The sequence below is a fragment of the Macaca nemestrina genome, chromosome 3 (genome assembly GCF_043159975.1).
Source record: "Macaca nemestrina isolate mMacNem1 chromosome 3, mMacNem.hap1, whole genome shotgun sequence".
NCBI lineage: Eukaryota > Metazoa > Chordata > Mammalia > Primates > Cercopithecidae > Macaca > Macaca nemestrina.
Genome location: NC_092127.1, coordinates 37,906,885 through 37,925,252, shown reverse-complemented (window position 1 = coordinate 37,925,252; position 18,368 = coordinate 37,906,885). Strand labels below are relative to the sequence as shown.

Genomic DNA, 18,368 nt, shown 5'->3' with positions numbered 1-18,368 from the left:
GGCAGTGTGGAGAATGCATTTGACAAAGGATGGAGTGGATGCCCTTTGGAGCAGTAATTGTTTAGGGGAGAGATGATTAATTAGGATGGTGGCAGAGGCAAAGAGAAATGGATCTATTTGAGATAGATATGGGAAGTAAAATTGAAGGACTCTGATGGATTGGATATGATGGTGGAAGGCTAGGAGGAACAAGTAACTCCTGGATTTCTGGCTTGCATGACTGGCTGATGAGGTTATCCACCGAGATAAGGAAACCAGAAAAGGAACAGGTTTGCAAAGAAAACATATGAGTTTGGTTGCCTTGGAGACATTCAAGAGGAGGAATCAAGTAGACATCAGTGATGCCTAATTCTGAGTATAGAGCAGGGCAAGGGGAAAAGCTGCGTATTTTGTATACTTCACATTGATAGGTTTTCAGTTATTGATCAATAATCCATTGATTAAATGGCTGTAACCTTTGATCTTTTCCTTTAATACTCTTAAATTGCATATCCATATGGAAGAAGGAAAGTTTAGTTACTCTTGTTAAAATTGTCCACATTTATTTTTTCTATCTTTTCTACTTTTTCACCCACTATCACTAATCTAAATTGCTACACCAGAAGTATCGGTCATTTGACCAAGGATGAAAATGACAAAAATGACAGGGACTGGAAGGGAGTGGTGGAGACTTGTTCCAAAATTTCTCTCTAATTGTTGCACTTTAAGGTTCAGATGATTCTCTAGATCCTTTACTAGAGTCTTCCCTCTGAGTTTCCATGTTTTCCATCTTTACTCTAGGTAAGCTAGTTTTCCCTTTCTTATTTAGCTCCTCAGGTTTTTCTGGCCCAGACTGTGGTCAGGGGAGTTGCCTCTGAGCACAAAATGGCTTCAGTTTTGTTAGAACAACAGAGGAGAATGGAACCTTGTATCTCTAGCTAAAAAGAGAGGGAGACACTTGCTACCTCATCGCTGGTAATCGGCATCTTAGAAGGCAATTCACTCCATCACATGGAAGACTGGGAATGTTTTGAAAACCACCATAAGGGAGAGCAACACATTTAATGAAAATCCTAATCTTATGGGTAAAACGCGCTATAAGGGAAGCTCATCTTTGTTTTTTTGTTTTTGTTTTTGTTTTGAGATGGAGTCTCGCTGTGTCGCCCGGGCTGGAGTGCAGAGGCCAGATCTCAGCTCACTACAAGCTCCGCCTCCCGGGTTTTTACGCCATTCTCCTGCCTCAGCCTCCCGAGTAGCCGGGACTACAGGGGCCCACCACCTCGCCCGGCTAGTTTTTTGTATTTTTTAGTAGAGACGGGGTTTCACCGTGTTAGCCAGGATGGTCTCGAACTCCTGACCTCGTGATCCGCCCATCTCGGCCTCCCAAAGTGCTGGGATTACAGGCTTGAGCCACCGCGCCCGGCCATCTTTGTTTATGAAGCAGTATTGTGCAGTAATAGGCTATCGCCGCAAAGGCCCCACCCCACCACTAGAGGGAGAAAAAAATCCTACGCATGTAAGTGTATTTGCTTCCTTTCACAAATGGAAACTGGCCAGTTTCCTGCATCTTATCTCTAATCATTCCCCTTTCAAAAATCCCATAGAACTAATCGTGGAAATAGAGACTTGTCAATAACCATCTCTTTGGCTCTCCTCTCCCTCAAGATTATTTGTCGTTTCCCGAAATACCTGTAGTTTTCCTTGTGAAAACAGGAGCACTGTTTTCTGAGAGCTCCCCCTGCCTTGCTCCTTAGCTGGTCATACTCCCACCAAACCGCCTTCTGTGGGACCATTTCTAGCCTTCCTGCTGCATGCCAAATCTGATATATGTCAGAACTATTACTGACGGACAGCTCTCTAGCTGCGAGAGCTATTTTGGTTGCACCAACAAGGTGGCTGTCCTCTGGGAGACACAGAGATTTTCATTTTCAAGGAACTCAGAAGGTAGCTGGGCAGAGTTTCTAGCAAAAACAACATTTTTCTTAGGGAGAGCCTCTCGGCTCTTATTTTATCCATAAAATTGATACACAGTACAAATAGATTTAGAACAGGTTTTTAAAAAGCTATGTAAAGCAGAGCAGAATTTCGAGTTGTTACTTACAAATGGCAATAGTTAGATGTGTCTAAAGTAACATGCTTGGTTTTATTTAGTGCTCTTCAGTGGGTCTTTGAATGTCAGAGTTGGAATGAACTGGCTCACCTCTGTATTTGACTCAAAACTATGAATAAAAACACGTTGATTTCTGAACACAGATTATTTTTTATCTCAAATCTAAGTTGTGCTTAATTGTAATCATTCCCTTTCACTAGTTCACGATGGGGGAAATAATATGAAAACCCAACATCCTAGGATGGATAGTTTCTTCTGTAAGGTAGGTACAATGTGAGGGGATAATACAGGTGGTTCTAAGTTTCCATTTTTTTTAAAAGAAATGAATAGTTTTGATAGAAACATTAAAATTGCAAGTAAAATGAAAAAGAGACAGTTTCCACTATCCTGGCAATGTATCTCGAAATCTCTTTGTATACAGCTTTCCAGTTAAAATTGCATTAACTAATGTAGTCTTTGATTAACTACTTTTGTCCTGTGGAAACAAAGGCAATGCTTTAAAAGCGTTTAGCAGGCTGATAAACAAAATGCCCCTTGTAGTCTAACAGAGCTGGAAGCAGATGGTTATCTTAGTATTTCTTAGCACAGTTGTGAGCTTGATCCCTGTCTTGGCTGTGAGTTTCTGTGTGTTCTGTGGCTATGGAACTCAGCCTGCTGTCTTGAAACTTTATGCCACATGGGTAGAGATGGAAGATGGCTAGGTCAGTATATATTATCTTAAAAAAAGAGAAAGAAACCACAGCGGTAACAACAACAAAACCCACGTAAGATGATGTACATATAACAGAAATTAATAGCATCATTTATGTTGCAACTAGAAGAGCTCCTGTTTTTGAGAAAGCATTCTGAAAACACGAAGTTCCTTCATAGAAAAAAATACATTTTAAAATCCAGTTAGGTGTCATTAGGGGAAAAGAGAAAGACTGGGAATACACGTGTGCCAAGCAAATGGGAAAACGGGATTCATTTCCTTTTATTTTACCATTAAAGTCTTGATTCTGATAAAATACTGATGCAGAGGGAACAATTGCTTTCTCTAAAAGATTGTTTTGCAGCAAAGAAATCTATAACTCCTTTTTCCTTTCCAGTGCAAGGAAATAGAACACCCTGTTCAATGTTCCTGTAGAGATGAAGGGCCATATGGGGAAGATGAGGCCAGCACATTGTTGCTATTATGCCTGGACTATAAACTAGAAGCTCTCTATGGTCTCCCTTCTTCTGTCTAATCTTAGGGGATGGTTTGGATGGTTTGCACTTTCCCAGGTGTTTTCTAGAAATTTTTAGAAATCTGTCTACTCCCTCAGAGCCAACAAGAATGATGTATGAAAAAGAAGCTTCACTTCCATACTTCCTTTGCTTCATGATGTACTTGAAAGAAGATACTCCCGAGTTGTAAGTAATGGGTGGTAGAACATGTTAAACTCCATGTTTCTATAAACTATGTTTTTGCATGTGGTCATATCCCTCTATGTACTAAGAAGTTCTCTCTTTTGTGTTTTGGAATTGGATATTTGGCCTTCAAAGTTAGAGAGCTTGTACACACTACACACAGACACGCGCACACACACACACACACACATCACCACACGCACACTTCTAAGCAGTATCTTAATTCAGGAGCTCCAATAATAGGAACTTTTAGGTTTCAGAACAGATGATGTTTTTGTATGTCAGATGGTTCTCCTGATTTTAAGCCTAAAGATGTTGAAAAGTATGGCGTTAAAGAACTCCACCACCAAGACACGTGGACTTTGATGAGACCTTTCAGTGAATGAACTCCTACTTGCTAATTGAAGGGAAGATGGATCAGAGTCCATCAGCGTGGTACAGAAGAGAACTGAAGAGTTTATCTTACACATCCTGCCAGGTAATTGGTGTCATCACCTGTGCGTATCTGAACTGGTATTTCTGTATCTAGGCCACCCTTGAACCAAGAATGGATGGACTGCACAAAGCAATAAAGGCTGAACTCATGTTGGTGGCAGATCCTTCAGGGCTCACCACAGTTTAATGTACAGCCGTTGAGAAGAAATTTAGTGCTCCATGAAGAAGTGCCAGATTGAATTAAAATCAAACAACAATCAGATGAAACAACCACTGAGATAAATGGAAAGAGAGAGAGAGAGAGAGAGAGAATTCCCAAGGATTCATGAATACTAATTAGGGGAAGACCAGCACACACATTATTCATGTCTCTTTGGAGTCTGAGTCTAGATTCTAATTTAACAATACGATTTTGATGACTTGGCCTAGTAGTGATTTCAGTTGGTGTGAATTCCACACTTACATCAGCTTGGCTACTAAAAGGCATTTTCATCTGCTCACGTATAATAAGAATGAAGACAAATGGTGTTAAGAATGGGACTGAGTATTGTGTTTTTCAAAAGACAAAAGAAAGTAAGAATATGTAAAATGCCTCTCTAGCAAAGAGGAGGTTTTCTAGCCCAATATTCACGTTTGTGTTCATTCCCTATAGCTGTTATCTTTCTTTCGCCTGCTGTAGCATGCTGGTATGATGTCTTTGGGAAACATTTTGTAGTACTTAAGAGAATTATGAATTTTAACATTTTACATGAATTTATTAAATAAATGCATTATCTTCTACTTATTGCATTGAAATACACAATCTCATTAAATGTTCTCATCGTTTATGAGGGCAGTTTGACATTTCACAATCTCTTAGAATTTAGTGTCTTCAGCAAATGTCAAAATGAAAAATCTTGAGTTTAGGAAAGAAAACATTTGCCTTGCTTAGTTCTTTAGGCCAGTGGTCCCCAACCTTTTTGGCACCAGGGACCAGTTTCGTGGAAGACAATTTTTCTAAGGACTCGGGGGGGCGGTGGAGTAATGATTTTGGGATGATTAAAGTGCATTACATTTATTGTCCACTTTATTTCTATTATTATTATTACATTGTAATATGTAATGAAATAATTCTACAACTCACCATAATGTAGAATCAGTGGAAGCCCTGAGCTTGTTTTTCTATAGCTAGACAATCCCATCTGGGGTTGATGGGAGATGGTGACAGATCATTAGGCATTAGATTCTCATAAGGAGCATGCAACCTAGATCCCCTGCACGTGCAGTTCACAGTAGGGTGTGTGCTCCTATGAGAATGTAATGCCGCTGCTGGTCTGACAGGAGGCACAGCTCAGGTGGAAATGCGAGTGATGGGGAGTGGCTGTAAATACAGATGAAGCTTCTCTTACTTGCCTGCCGCTCACCTCCTGCTGTATGACCCAGTTCCTAACAGGCCATGGACAAGTATTGGTTGATAGTCCAGGGGTTGGGGACACCTACCCTAGACCAGCCATCATTTTGGGTACCTGAGGCCCTTTTCTTCGAATCTATGACTAAAGGAAATTAGCTGCCGTGTAACCATTCCTCTTATAGCAATTCTGGTTACTACTCCAAGAAAGATCAAGAATATTTTGCAACTGGCCTACGTTGTTTATTAACTCTTTCTAGAAACTTCTACTAGGCTTATTCTTATGCCCTTGTGTTCTCTTTAGTCAACAGAGATATAAGGTATCACTTATTTCAAAGTGATAATATCCTTTTGCATTGGTTTTATTGTGCAGTGGATCAGATGAACTGTAGTTCTCACTGTGTAAGTTAATAGAAGTTGTCCATGAACTCGAAAGATAAAATTGAGTATGTGTTTTGGGTTGGAATTCTATGCCGCCATTTAATCAAATGTTGTGTTTACTCTTTCTTCTTTAAAAAAATGCTGTAACTCATTTTCAATTGTCAAGAAATGGCAAGCACAGAAATGGTAATTTTCACTCTGTTTGAAATATAATGTGGCCAGACAGGCCAAATTACAGAAAATCAATTAGTTCCTGTTACAAGAGTCATGTATCTGAGGTCTTATTCTGTCTCTGGTTACTGTAGCTAATGTCCACTTCTCTCCAAAGGAATTCTTAGGAGAAAATCAACTGAAGACTTTTTTACTAGAGCAAAAACCTATAGGACCTAGACATTTAATCTTTGTCAATTAAGATAGAGACAGAAATAAATTTCTTCCTCGAATCACTTCCTCCCTTCCTGTACTTTTAAACCACATACTCTTGAAAGAGAAGTTATCATTTAGTTTCTGAGGCCTAAACTTTTCAAATACTACTTCTATATTATGCTATCTATGCCTTTTTGTACAAGGTAAAGACCATAATGCTTCTCAAGCATGTGGTTTCACATAAATCTGATCTATGTCATGAACTCTTTTCTTGATCTAAATCAACTAACAAATTCAGTTGAACGAATATATCTAGGCCCAAAGTTTTTATTATTCATGATGTTCCTGTTTCATAGATTTACAGTTGCACATGCCTTCTGGGAAGAAAACACTGCCCCCAGATTTCCTCACTTTTCTCTTTTATATGCTTTTAAAGGAGGGCTTTTGTTTCAAAGATTCATTTTGGTGTCAGATAACTTCTTGAGTTACACCTAGGGAAACCCAAGACATCTAAAAATAGGAGCAACATTTTTTTTTTGTAAAGATAAACAACATTAATTACTGACTTCAGAATATTACTGATTCCATTTTCCTCATCATAGAACAAGGCAGCCATAATCAAGAAAATCTTCAATTAACATTAAAGGTTGCACTCGTACTAAACCCACACTTAAAGCACAGATGTAGAAGGATTGTTTTAAAGTGTTGTTAAGAAACATAAAACTTGTGGTAAGCCAAGTTATAACTCTTGTGTTATCCAGGGCCTATAATTAATTTTTAAAAAATCAAAACACTTTTAAAAATAGTCTTGTGCATTGAATTCCAGCATGCTGCTGCTTTTATGTAGAGGGATTTCTGTAAAATGCAAGTTTATTTGTAGATTGCAAGTGACTCAACGATGTTACAATATAAAAGAAAATCATACTCTAGAGTCTTTGTTTGGGGATGTTAGGGGCTGTCTTGGAATACTCAGTTTACTCAGAGGATTGCTTTTAATCTGAAGCAAAAGAAATTTCATAAACTGAAATTGTTGGCCAGATGGAATTTCCTGATTAATTTTTTAGTGTTTGGTATTAAACATAATAATGAAAAGGGGAGTTCTGAGAGTAAACCCAATTAACATTTCATAAAATTTATTGCTCTAAATATGGCTTACCCTTTATTTCATATCTTCCTGGATAACCTGCCTGTACCTTGAAAAACTTAACTGGTCAACTTCTCTCCCTCCTTCCCTTGCATTGCTTCCATTTCTTTGTCATTTGACTTTCTTTTCTTTTTTGTACTCTATTCATTGAGTCCTTGCAAGGCTACAGGCACCCTTCCAGTGCCTACATTGTCCTATTCTTTATGGACCTTGGTGGAAAGAATATTTGTAACAGTTTGTAATATTAAGTCCTGGTGCTAGAATGCTGTCCCTCTTGTTTTACAAGAGACTCTTAATACCATCTGTAATCATAGACTGGCTTGCACTTGATAAAACTAGTCTTTGTGATGTTGAGAGCAAAGGTGGACATTCTCCCTATATTTTCTTTTCCTATTTATTACTTTTCTATGGTAGGTGGATATTCCCATTCACACTCTCTCTCTCTCTCTCTATATATATATATATATACACACACACACACACACACACATATATATACACACATATATATATATATATTCATTGGATATGTGGGGATTGGAGAAATGACTTTTTGAAAATAAAATTTATCCTACCAGATTGAGATTTTTGGAGGGCAAGAACCATATTGTCCATGATTCAGTGTCCTTTCAGTTCTCAGGGCTATACCAGCTGTGCTGGCCATCATCTACCCACCGCTCCTGGGAACTATTTTCCTGTCCCCACTGAAACCCATCCACATGGCTATGTTAAGGACTGCCAAACTGAGCTAGTACTCTATGCCGGGGCTGGCTACATTATTTGTGAAATTCAATGTAAAATTAAAATGCAAGATAATGTGTTCAAAAATTATTAAGAATTTCTAGATGGCAGAAGCATTATGCCAAACATAAGACCTTTCTAAGTTAGGTCGCTGTGCAGCCACACAGGTTTCATGCCCAGCTGTGCTGACCTTCCCACCTCCCACACCAGCCATGGTTTATCGAGTCCTAGGGGAAGAGAATATCTAACGCAGGTAAAACCAGAGACCTTTCTGGTTGGTTTATTTGTACCAGAAGTAAGAAAAAAAAAGTCCCAGTTGGATAAAACTGGGGACCTATCAGCTGGCTTGCTTTCAGCCTTGTGATGAATGCCATTGATGGGCTGAACACACATCATTTAATTGTATCTCAGACATGTGCTGGCAATGGTCCAAATATCATCTAAGGTACTAATAGTTTGCTAGTCTCTCTGTTGACCTGCAACTTACCATCCACTAGCTTTGAGGCCCTGGAAGCTGGAACAGATAACCTCTTGAGCATTTTCCATTTTTGTAGTTCTCTGAGCCTATGACCAGATTCTGCAAAATGAACCTAATCTATAGCCATACATGTGTAAAAATGCAAAAGAGTTCTTGATTTCTCATTTTTCTTGGGTAAGGTTCATGGAACAGTCAATTGCTTAGATCTTGATAGTGTAGTGGCCACTAAGATAAAAACAAAATGAAGCAACAAAACAAAAATAACCTATCCTTTTAAAGCTAACCATCAGTCAAGGCAATTTGTTAGCATTCCAACTGTGAGATGATTCTGAGTGCTTCCTTAGGGGAAAACTGCTTAAGGTCTAAGTAAAGAGGATCTCATACCCCAGGGAACCTCCATCTTCACAGTTTCAGTCTTTTTCTCCTTTTCCCAATAGTACAACTCCCAATAATTTTCTCAAAGAGGATTTACAAAACTCTGATAAATGAGTAAAGATAGGCTTCTGGCAGACCTCTTGACTGGCATTCATCAGGGAGCTAGCTTTACAGGGCAACTTTGGGGGCAGGACACAGTCAGTGTTCATAGGCTAGCACCTGGGCTTTGGTATTTTCTGAGTTTTTTCTATTACCCTATTAGACTCTTCAAGGAAAGAAAGAAGGATCAAAGTAGATCGAAGGTCTTAGATGAAATTCAAATGTAACAAGTGATTACTTCCCAAGTTATACACAGAAACTTCGGAGGAAATTAGCTGGATATTGTGTTATGTCAAGTATTTTATAACAAAGATGCGTACAGATGGAAATGTATTCTAGCCAGGTGTGGTGGCTCACGCCTGTAATCCCAACGCTTTGGGAGCCTGAAGCTGGTGGATCACTTGAGCTCAGGAGTTTGCGACTAGCCTGGGCAACATTAGCGAAATCCCGTCTCTACAAGAAGACTAAAAAATTAGCTGGGTGTGGCAGCCTGTGGTCTCAGCTACTCCGGAGGTTGAGGTGGGAGAATCACTTGAGCCCATGAGGCAGAGGTTGTGGTGAGTTGAGAAAGTGCCACTGCACTCCAGCATAAGCGACAGAGCAAGACCTTGTCTCAAAAAGCAAAATGAAACAAAAAGAAATGTATTCCAATGAGAAATGAATAATTTCTCAAAATATACCTAAAATTTAGGGTCATAGATGCAGAGCACTTGTTGCAGAATAACATTTAGGCAAATCATTGTCCCTGGGAAGATTTTGTTTTTAAAAATATCACCTCTCTGTCAATTTATAGATGAAGATGCTGGATCCCAGCATGGAGAAAATTCATATTTTCCCAGTGTGTATCTAGAGCTATCCAGACCTTTTTGTCTCTAATCCTGACTGGGTTAATATCCAGAGCTCTGCTTTTGTACACTGCCTGAGGTAAGAAATTGATATGTGTCATGATGATGACTTACTCTTACATTAATATATTTTTTGTCCTTTCAGTTGAATACACTTTAGCCTTTTATCTCCTAAGTAAAAACAGGATAAAGCCAAGGTAAGAGCTGTAAGACTGGAAGTGAGAGCAAGCCTGCAAAGACAGTCCCCAAGGGAAGGCTCTTCTACAAATGTCCAGAAGATTATGTCCATATGTCTTTCTGGAACTGTTGCCAAGATAGTCACAGGATCAAAATTACTTCTTTGTGGCCATTATGCAGTGTCACATCTTACAGAGCCAAAGGAATAAATTCCAGATATACAGAACACACGTCCCTTCAGCCTCTCTCTCAGGCAGGCTGTCGACTGCAGCATTAATGCACAAATCAAAAAAGGCAGCCAGAGCCTGAAGACTTTCTGCTAGCCTATTCCTTACTGTCCACCTTCCTAATGCACTGGAGTGAAAAACCTACAGGCAGGCCCTTGTCCTTCACACTGTGTGCTCCCATGCTGGCACTCCCAGGCTAGAAAAAAGAAAAAAAAAAAAAAAAAAGGAGCAAGGGAGGGAAGAGAAAACAGAGGGGAGAGATTTTATCTAGTAAAAAGCCATATTTTCAGGAACACTTTAGTAGAGGACCTACCACAAAAATTTGACTTGTACTCCTGTCCCTTAACTGGCCAGGAAAGCATACTCTAAATACCACTCCTCTTCCTTCTCAGTGTCCCTCTCTTTATCTTCCTCCCTGATGGTCTGTCCTCCACAGCTGAATGTTTCTGAGTGTTTTCACTCTTAGAAACAGTATGATTCCTGTCAAACCACAGCTTAAACTTTACAGAAAAGCTCTTGAGCTTTCATTCCTCTAACCAAGATCAGTGATCTGTCATGTACAGTGGCATTTCCAACTGACTGCTAGAAATCTCCACCTTGATGCCCTGCCAGCACCTTGAAATTGGCACGTCCACAATCTCAGCATCTTCCCTCCTGAAAGAAATATTCCTTCCCTGGACTTTTTTTTTTTTTTTTTTTCTGTTAATGACAAATCACTCTCTCAGTCATTCCAGCCTCAAACTTTGAAATTATATCTGATTACTCAATGATATTATCACATGTTTTCAGTGATCACCAGGTTTCTAGAATGGTGGCTAAGTGGAAGTGATGCCACCATGAAAAAATAAGCAGATGTGTGGAAGAGGATATTAATTGCAATTTTGGACATTGGATTTGAGATGTCAGTGAGACGTCTAAGTATGCAGGGCTAGTGGAAAATACCAGTCTGAAAGTCAAGAAGTCTGGACTGAAAACGTAAATTTGAGAGTCATCAGATCAGTGGTAGTGAAGACATGAGAGTGATGGAGTGATAGAGTTACCCATAACAGGGGTGGAGGGCGTAATATGTTTTAAAAGTTTTTAGTAGATATATTTGTTTATTTATTTCTTGGGAGCAAACATGAGGTTTCTGGATCAGAGGCAGAGTTATAACCACGTGGGTTCCCCACATCCCATTCTCCCATTTTAGGGTAATGGGATGACCAGATGTCACTCTACATATGCAAAGAAATTTTTTTCATTATAGAAGAGAAATTCTAAAATTATGGACCTGGGAATCAGTCACAAAGTTTTCTTGCATGTTTTCCCCTAGACATCTTACAGTTTTAGGTTTTACATTTTGGTCTGTAATATACATGAGTTAATTTTTGTATATGGTGTTAGGTATGGATCAATGTTGTTTTAAAAAAATAGATATTCAATTGTTCAGCATCATTTGAAGGAAAGACTATCATGTCTCTACTGAATTGCCTTTGCACCATTGTAAAAAAAAAAAATCAGTTGTTTGTGTATATGTAGATCTATTTCTGGATTCTCCATTTTATTCCATTGATTTATATGTCTATCTTTCCACCGATACAATACTGTGTTAACTATCATATCTTTATTATAAACCTTGGTACTGGTTAGTGTTCATTCTTTAACTGCGTTCTTCATTTTCAAATTCATTTTGGCTATCCCTTGCTTTTCCATGTATATTTAAGAATCAACTTGCTAATTTCTGCCAAAAAAAACCTTGCTGGGTTTTTCATTGAGATTACATTGAATCTGTAGATTAATTTGGGGAGAACTGATATTTTAACAATTTGAGTCGTGTTTAATTTATTGAGCTTTTCATTTAGTTCTCTAATTTCTCTCAGCAATATTTTATAGTTTTGAGTGTATTTGTGTTACACAATTTTGTCAGATTTATCTCTAATTATATTATTTTTGGTGCTATTATAAATGGCATTGCTTTAAAATTTCAATTTCTAATTGCTTATGAGTTCGTAGAAATATAGTTGATTTTTTATATTGAAATGTGTAACCTTGCTGAAAACACTTATTCATTCTTTGAGTTTTTTGGTAGATTCCATCAGATTTTTTGCATGGACAATCATGTTGTCTTCAAGTAAAGTGAGTTTTACTTATTATTTTAAGGTCTAGATGCATTTTTGTCTTGGTTTATTGCACTGACTAGAACCTTCAGGACAAGGTTAAATAGAAATGGTGAGAATGTACATTCCTACTTTTCTCTTAATGTTAAGGGGGAAAGTATGCTTTTGTATACTTACCTCTATAGTTGCCAGTTCTGGCACTCCTTGCTCCCTTGTGTGTATATATACATATATTTTCGTTTGTTATCAGTTGCTTTTTGCCTAAAGAAATTCCTTTAACATTTCTTATATGCAAGTTTGCTGCTGATGAATTATTGTAGCATTTATATGTGTACAAAAGTCTTTATTTTGCTTTCATTATTAAATACTTTTTGTTTTGGTTGTATGTAGAATTCTAGATTGGCAGCTAGTTTATTTTTATTTCTTTTAAAGACATTGCTCCAATATCTTCTTACTTCCATTGTTTCAGACAAGAAATCAGTTGTAGTCCTTATCATTGTTTTTCTGTATATAATGTCTTTTCTCTCTGGCTGCTTATAGGATCTTCTCTTTATCACTGACTTTAAGCAATTTTGTTTGATGTGCCTTGTGCTTAAGATTTGTTTAGCTCTATATCTATGGATTTATAGGTTTCTCCAAATGTGGAAAATTTTCAGTGATTATTTTATCAAACATTTTTTCTGGCCTCCTCCTCCCTCATGCCCTTCAGGGACTCCAATTTCGTATATATTAGGCTTCTTAAAGTTATCCCACAGCTTAATGAGGGTTTTTAAATTTTTAAAATTTCTGTATGTTTTTATTTGAATAGTTTCTATAGCTGTATCTTCAAGTTCAGTAATCTTTTTTTTTCTGCAATGTTTCATCTGCTGTGAGTACCATACAGTGTATTTTTCATCTCAGATATACCTTTCACAGTGAGGTCTGTGAAGGAAGAAGCACATTCACCAGGTGGACATTCAGGATCCAAATTAACTTTTCCAAAGTGGGTGTTTGGGACTTATTCTCTTTGTGCATTTGCTGACCCTCCCTTTTTTCAATATTAATTTTTATCCATGTTATGTATAGTTTAATAAGTTAGATAGTTTCTTAAGGTATATATGTTAGTTAGAATTAGTTTCATCTGTATTTAACAGAAACTCCAAATAACGGGGTCTTAAATATATAAAGCTTACTCATTCATAATAAAAGCTGTTGCATGCTAGTCAGTCCTGGGCTTGTTTGGCAGTTCCTGAAGTTATTGGAATCATAGGCTCCTTCTACCTTTCTATTTCTCCATCCTTAGTCAGATAAGCTCCAGTCACTCATGTCTGCATTCCAGGCAGTGGGAAGATGAAAAGAGGGAAAGACAAAGGGGCATGTCTATCTGATAACTTCTGCTTACATCTCATCGGCCAGAATAAAGTCCCATTGCCACATCCAGCTGCAAGAGCACCTGAGGAGCATGGATTTTTATCTGAGCCTACTGTTGTTATGAGTAAAATTGGGGTTTTATTACCAAGAACAAAGGGAAGAAGGCATCATTTCTAAGAAGGACTCCTGAGCCATCTTCCTTCTCACCCTAATTGTACTCCCTACAGGCAACAACTTTTAGCTCTTTTAACTGTTTTTCCTAGGATTTATTTCATATTCAGACAACAACAACATTGTGCTGCTAATTCATTATTTCCTTATTTTAAATAGGATGAAATGAAGATTTTGCCTCTCTTGTACCCTTATTCCCATACCACTTCCACTTCCCTTCACCCATTTTTCCAAAATAATTGTCGTAATTTTATTCACTCAATGTTTATATTTTTATGATCATGTTAATATTATTCAAAGCTGAGTCATGTAGTATACTGTAATTACATATTCTTAAATTTAAAAAAATTTCACTAAATTATTTTTATTTGCTTAGTTTTATATGTCTCTAGTTTATTCCTGAGCTTTTAATTTAAGCATACATTGCTTCTCAGTACAGTCAAATTTGTTTACCAATTTCATCTTCATTTGAGGGACATGCTTCTGGCTCCCTTTGTTTCTTTTAGTTCTGACCTGGAATATCTGCTCTCTGGTCTTGATATATAACTGTCTTCCTGAGCAGTCTCATCATCCTCACCCTGGGGATTCCCTTTACTACTTGCATGTGTTGGGTCTCCTATTTCCTTGTTCCCATCTTATGTCTTCTTTTTTTGTTTGTTCTCTTGTTTTGGTAAGGCACATTCTCTAGTAGCTTCCAGAGAACAGACACATTGAAAGTAACTATTTTTGAAATACATATCTGAAAACTTCTTAATTCTAGCCTCATACTTGATTGATAGTTTGGATGGTTTTAGAATTCTAGATTGGAAATAATTTTCCCCAGAATTAAAAACAGATTTTTTTCTCCTAGATGTTTTAAGCCATTAGAGTTTTTCTTCATTAGTGTTCCTTTTGAAAAGTGCTATGTGACTCTGCTTTCCAGACCTTTTATGTCGCCTGGTTTTTTTCTTCTTGGGATGTTTTTAAAATCTTCTTTTTATTCCTAGTGTTCTCAAATTTCATAACAGTGTCAATTTATGTGGATCTTGTTTTCATCTACTGAGCTGGACATTTCGTTGACCAGCTCAACCTGAAAATTTATAACTTTAAGGTCTGGAAAAAATTTTGAATTATTTCCCTGGTAATTCCTTCCTGTCTGTTCTCTTTCCAGAGTTCCTACTATTTGGATGTTGAGCCTCCTAGACTGATCTTTTATCTCAGTATCTTTGATACTGTGGCTTTATGCTTTGTTTTATGAATTTCTGCCATTTAAACATAATTTCAAGAAGTAACAGTAAATGCATATGTCCAGTCCTCTGCATTTAACTGGAATCCTCTGATCTCTTTTCAGATACTTTACTGCAAGTAAGGAAACTATTGTAGAAATCCATATGCCATGACCGAGATGAGCACCAGGTTTTTTTTTTTCTGGTCTGATTCTCCCACTTATCAAACTCTTCTTTAGGATATTTACACAAAGTAGAAACAAAGGCAAGTAAATGAAAGTAGAGCAGGACCAGATGCAAGCCCCTTGGGCACATTATCCACCTTCGCTACTGCTAGGTTTACTCATTTCAGAAATGAAGGCCAATAATACCCACTTTTTATAGCTCAGGCTTGTTGTGATGAACAAATGAGGGCATGTAAATGAAGATTTTTGGAAAAATATGTAGTGGCATATAAATGTGAAAGATTATAATTCTCCAAAAGGAACATAGAACTTCCTGATGAATGCTCAATTAGAACATGCTGTTGCTCTTTTTGGCCAAGGGAAAAATTAAGGCAAGAATCCAGTAAGATAGTAGCAAGATCAGTGGAAAGGAAGATCACAGAGGAAGCTCTGGGTAGTGGATGGAGTGGAGGCTTTCAGACAGACAGACAAGATTCACACCCTGATTTCAGGACTTACTGGATCATCCATAAAGTATCCTTTTCTTCAAAATGAGCAAAATAATACCTACCTTGTAGTGTTGCTTTAAGGAACAGACTTGCAGAGACAAAAATAAATGTAAAGCCCTTGGTACAGCTGGCAACCAATAAATAGTAGCAACTATCAGTGGTTAGGCTCACTGGCTCTGGAGTCAAGCTGTCTGGGTTCTGTCCCATTCTGCCATTTATGAGTCAAGTGATTTGAGGACAAATGACTCAACTTCCCTGTATCTCTTTCCTCATCTGTAAGATGGGACAGTAACATTAGCCACCTCATCTAGTGGTTGTGAATCTTAAATATGTTAGTTAATGGAAAGTATCTATAATAGAGCCCTGGCACCTAAAAATCAGTGCTTAATAAAATTTAGCTATTATGATTGTTGTTAGCTTATAAACATAGTAATTATTTCAACCATGCATTGAGTCATCATTCAGAGTCCAAATGAAGTTGCAATTTAATTTGTGTGCTGTCTTAGTCTGTTTGGGCTGCTACAACAAAATACCTTAGACTGGGCAATTTGTAAACAAAGATTTATTGCTTACAGTTCTGGAGGCTGGGAAGTCTAAGATCAAGGTACCAGCAGATTCAGTGTCTGGTGAGAACCCATTCCTCATGGATGATGCCTTCTATGTGTCCTCACATGGTAGAGGGGTTAAACAAGCTCCTTTCAGCCCCTTTTACAAGGGCACTAACCCATTCATGAGGGTGGAACTCTCATGACCTAATTGCCTTCCAAAGGCCTAACCTGTTAATACCATCACCTTGGGGGTTAGGTTTCAACACGTGGATTTAGGGGGGATGCAATTATTCAGACAAGCATGTGCTACAGTAAATTTGCACATAATAAATAAATAGAAGTTACTTGTCCTAAGGTCAGGTGGCTCATTATCTAAAAGGCCTCCAGTTCTGTGTTCCTGGTCCCATAGGTCCTTAAACCAGGGCTGGGGTGAGAACATTTGAATATGTTCTGATGTCAGGGCTCTGAGCCAAGTCCTGATACTGATTCTGAAAAGAAAAGGCCCTAAATCGAAAAACAACAAAGGGAAGAAAGATCAACTATCTCCAAATCAGCCTTCCGGATTTCATGGGCATCACCAAATAGCTTCAGACACGATGGCCTTTCCGTTTGATGCAAAAACTGAGATCTTATAGAACCTATTGAATCTTGCCTTCCTGACTTGAGATATCCATATACCAGCTGGCTATTCCACCCAGTGACTGGATGGACTATGGAGATCTCTTAAACCAGGGGTCCCCAACCCCCAGGTGGCAGACTGGTACCAGTCTATGACCCATTAGGAATCAGACTTCACAGCAAGAGGCTAGTGACCATTACCGTCTGAGGTCCGCCTCCTGTCAGATCAGCTGTGGCATTAAGTTCTCGTAGGAACATGAACCCTATTGTGAACTGCGCATGCAAGGGATCTAGGTTGCGTGCTCCTTATGAGACTCTAATGGCTAATGATCTGAGGTGGAACAGTTTCCTCATGAAACCACCCCCTGAAACACCTCCAGCCCAGTCCGTGGAAAATTTGTCTTCCACAAAATGGGTCCCTGGTGCCAAAAAAGTTGGGGACTGCTGCTCTAAGCTTCATCAGGCTGCAGAGCTACTCTGTGCCTCCGCAGTGGGCTGCCAGCTCTACACCCTGGCATGGTTCCAAATTATCAGGATGGCAGCATTGCCCAAGCACTCAATGACTATTTTGTTGAATGAATAATCAGTGGAGGAGGAGGTAATATACTGAGTATGTATGCGTTCCTAGCATATCATGTATCTGCTATATCAAGGCAATATCTAGCTTATGGTTTTAAAGGTGATATGTAGTGTTTGCTCCCCTACCCTAAGCTCATGGCACTTGCACTGTAGTGGGTGTTGTGTTTGTGCCTGCTTTAAAAAACTGTGAACCCCTCAAAGGCAGGGGACTTATTTGTTATCTGGGTAATTTGAGGAATGGATGAATGAATGAATTTATCATTAGGCAAATATTTGTTGAGCTCCAAGCAATGATCTAGAGATATAACAGTGCTCAAGACAAATGAGGTCTGTGAGCTCATGGAGCTTACATTTTAGAGAGGGGGACAAGCTGTAAATGAATAAATGAACAAGGTAATTTCAGATAGTGAAAGCCAAGAAAACCCCTCATAAATTCTATCAGTGCAAACTTTTTGGCATTTTGTTATAAGGAAAACATAGTATGTAATTTGGCCCTGAGTGCCTTCTCTGTGCAACAGATCTCTACAGAGGAAAGAAGGATAGACTACAAGGATTTATCTAAATTACTAAACTGTAATGATCTAGTTCTCCAAAATGAGACAAGCAGCAGCACTGCTTAAGTGTTTTAACTTGGCCTGCAATTTGCTAATCAGAGGCTGGAGGTGACATGCCGTAAAACTGTACAGGCTTTTAACTGATAGGTTTACAGAAGGTTCACAGCAAATCTGTGCCCTGTAATGGAAAGTTTAAAGGCACAAATCTGAGGTCATTTGAATAAAAAAACTCAATACTCCTATCTTTTCTATCTTCTAAAAATGAAAGGAAAACATATGTCAGAAATAAACTGATATAGGTCCATAACTCCCAGTGAAGAAAAAATTGAGAGCTATTGACAACCAAGTCCTTACTTAGGTAGCCACAGCACTTTTAACATGTAGGTGAGGAGAGGAAAAGTTCTTTCTTAAACACATAATAAACATATTTTGAAGATACCA

The 18,368-nt window shown here is 38.3% G+C and overlaps 1 long non-coding RNA gene across 1 annotated transcript; it reads left to right on the top strand.

Moving 5' to 3' along the window:
* Nucleotides 1–2,289: 2,289 nt before the first annotated feature.
* Nucleotides 2,290–4,080, top strand: LOC105463478 (uncharacterized). The gene is made up of 3 exons (XR_976354.2): nucleotides 2,290–2,351; nucleotides 3,394–3,481; nucleotides 3,764–4,080. It is a non-coding gene; the product is annotated as an uncharacterized lncRNA (long non-coding RNA).
* Nucleotides 4,081–18,368: the final 14,288 nt, after the last annotated feature.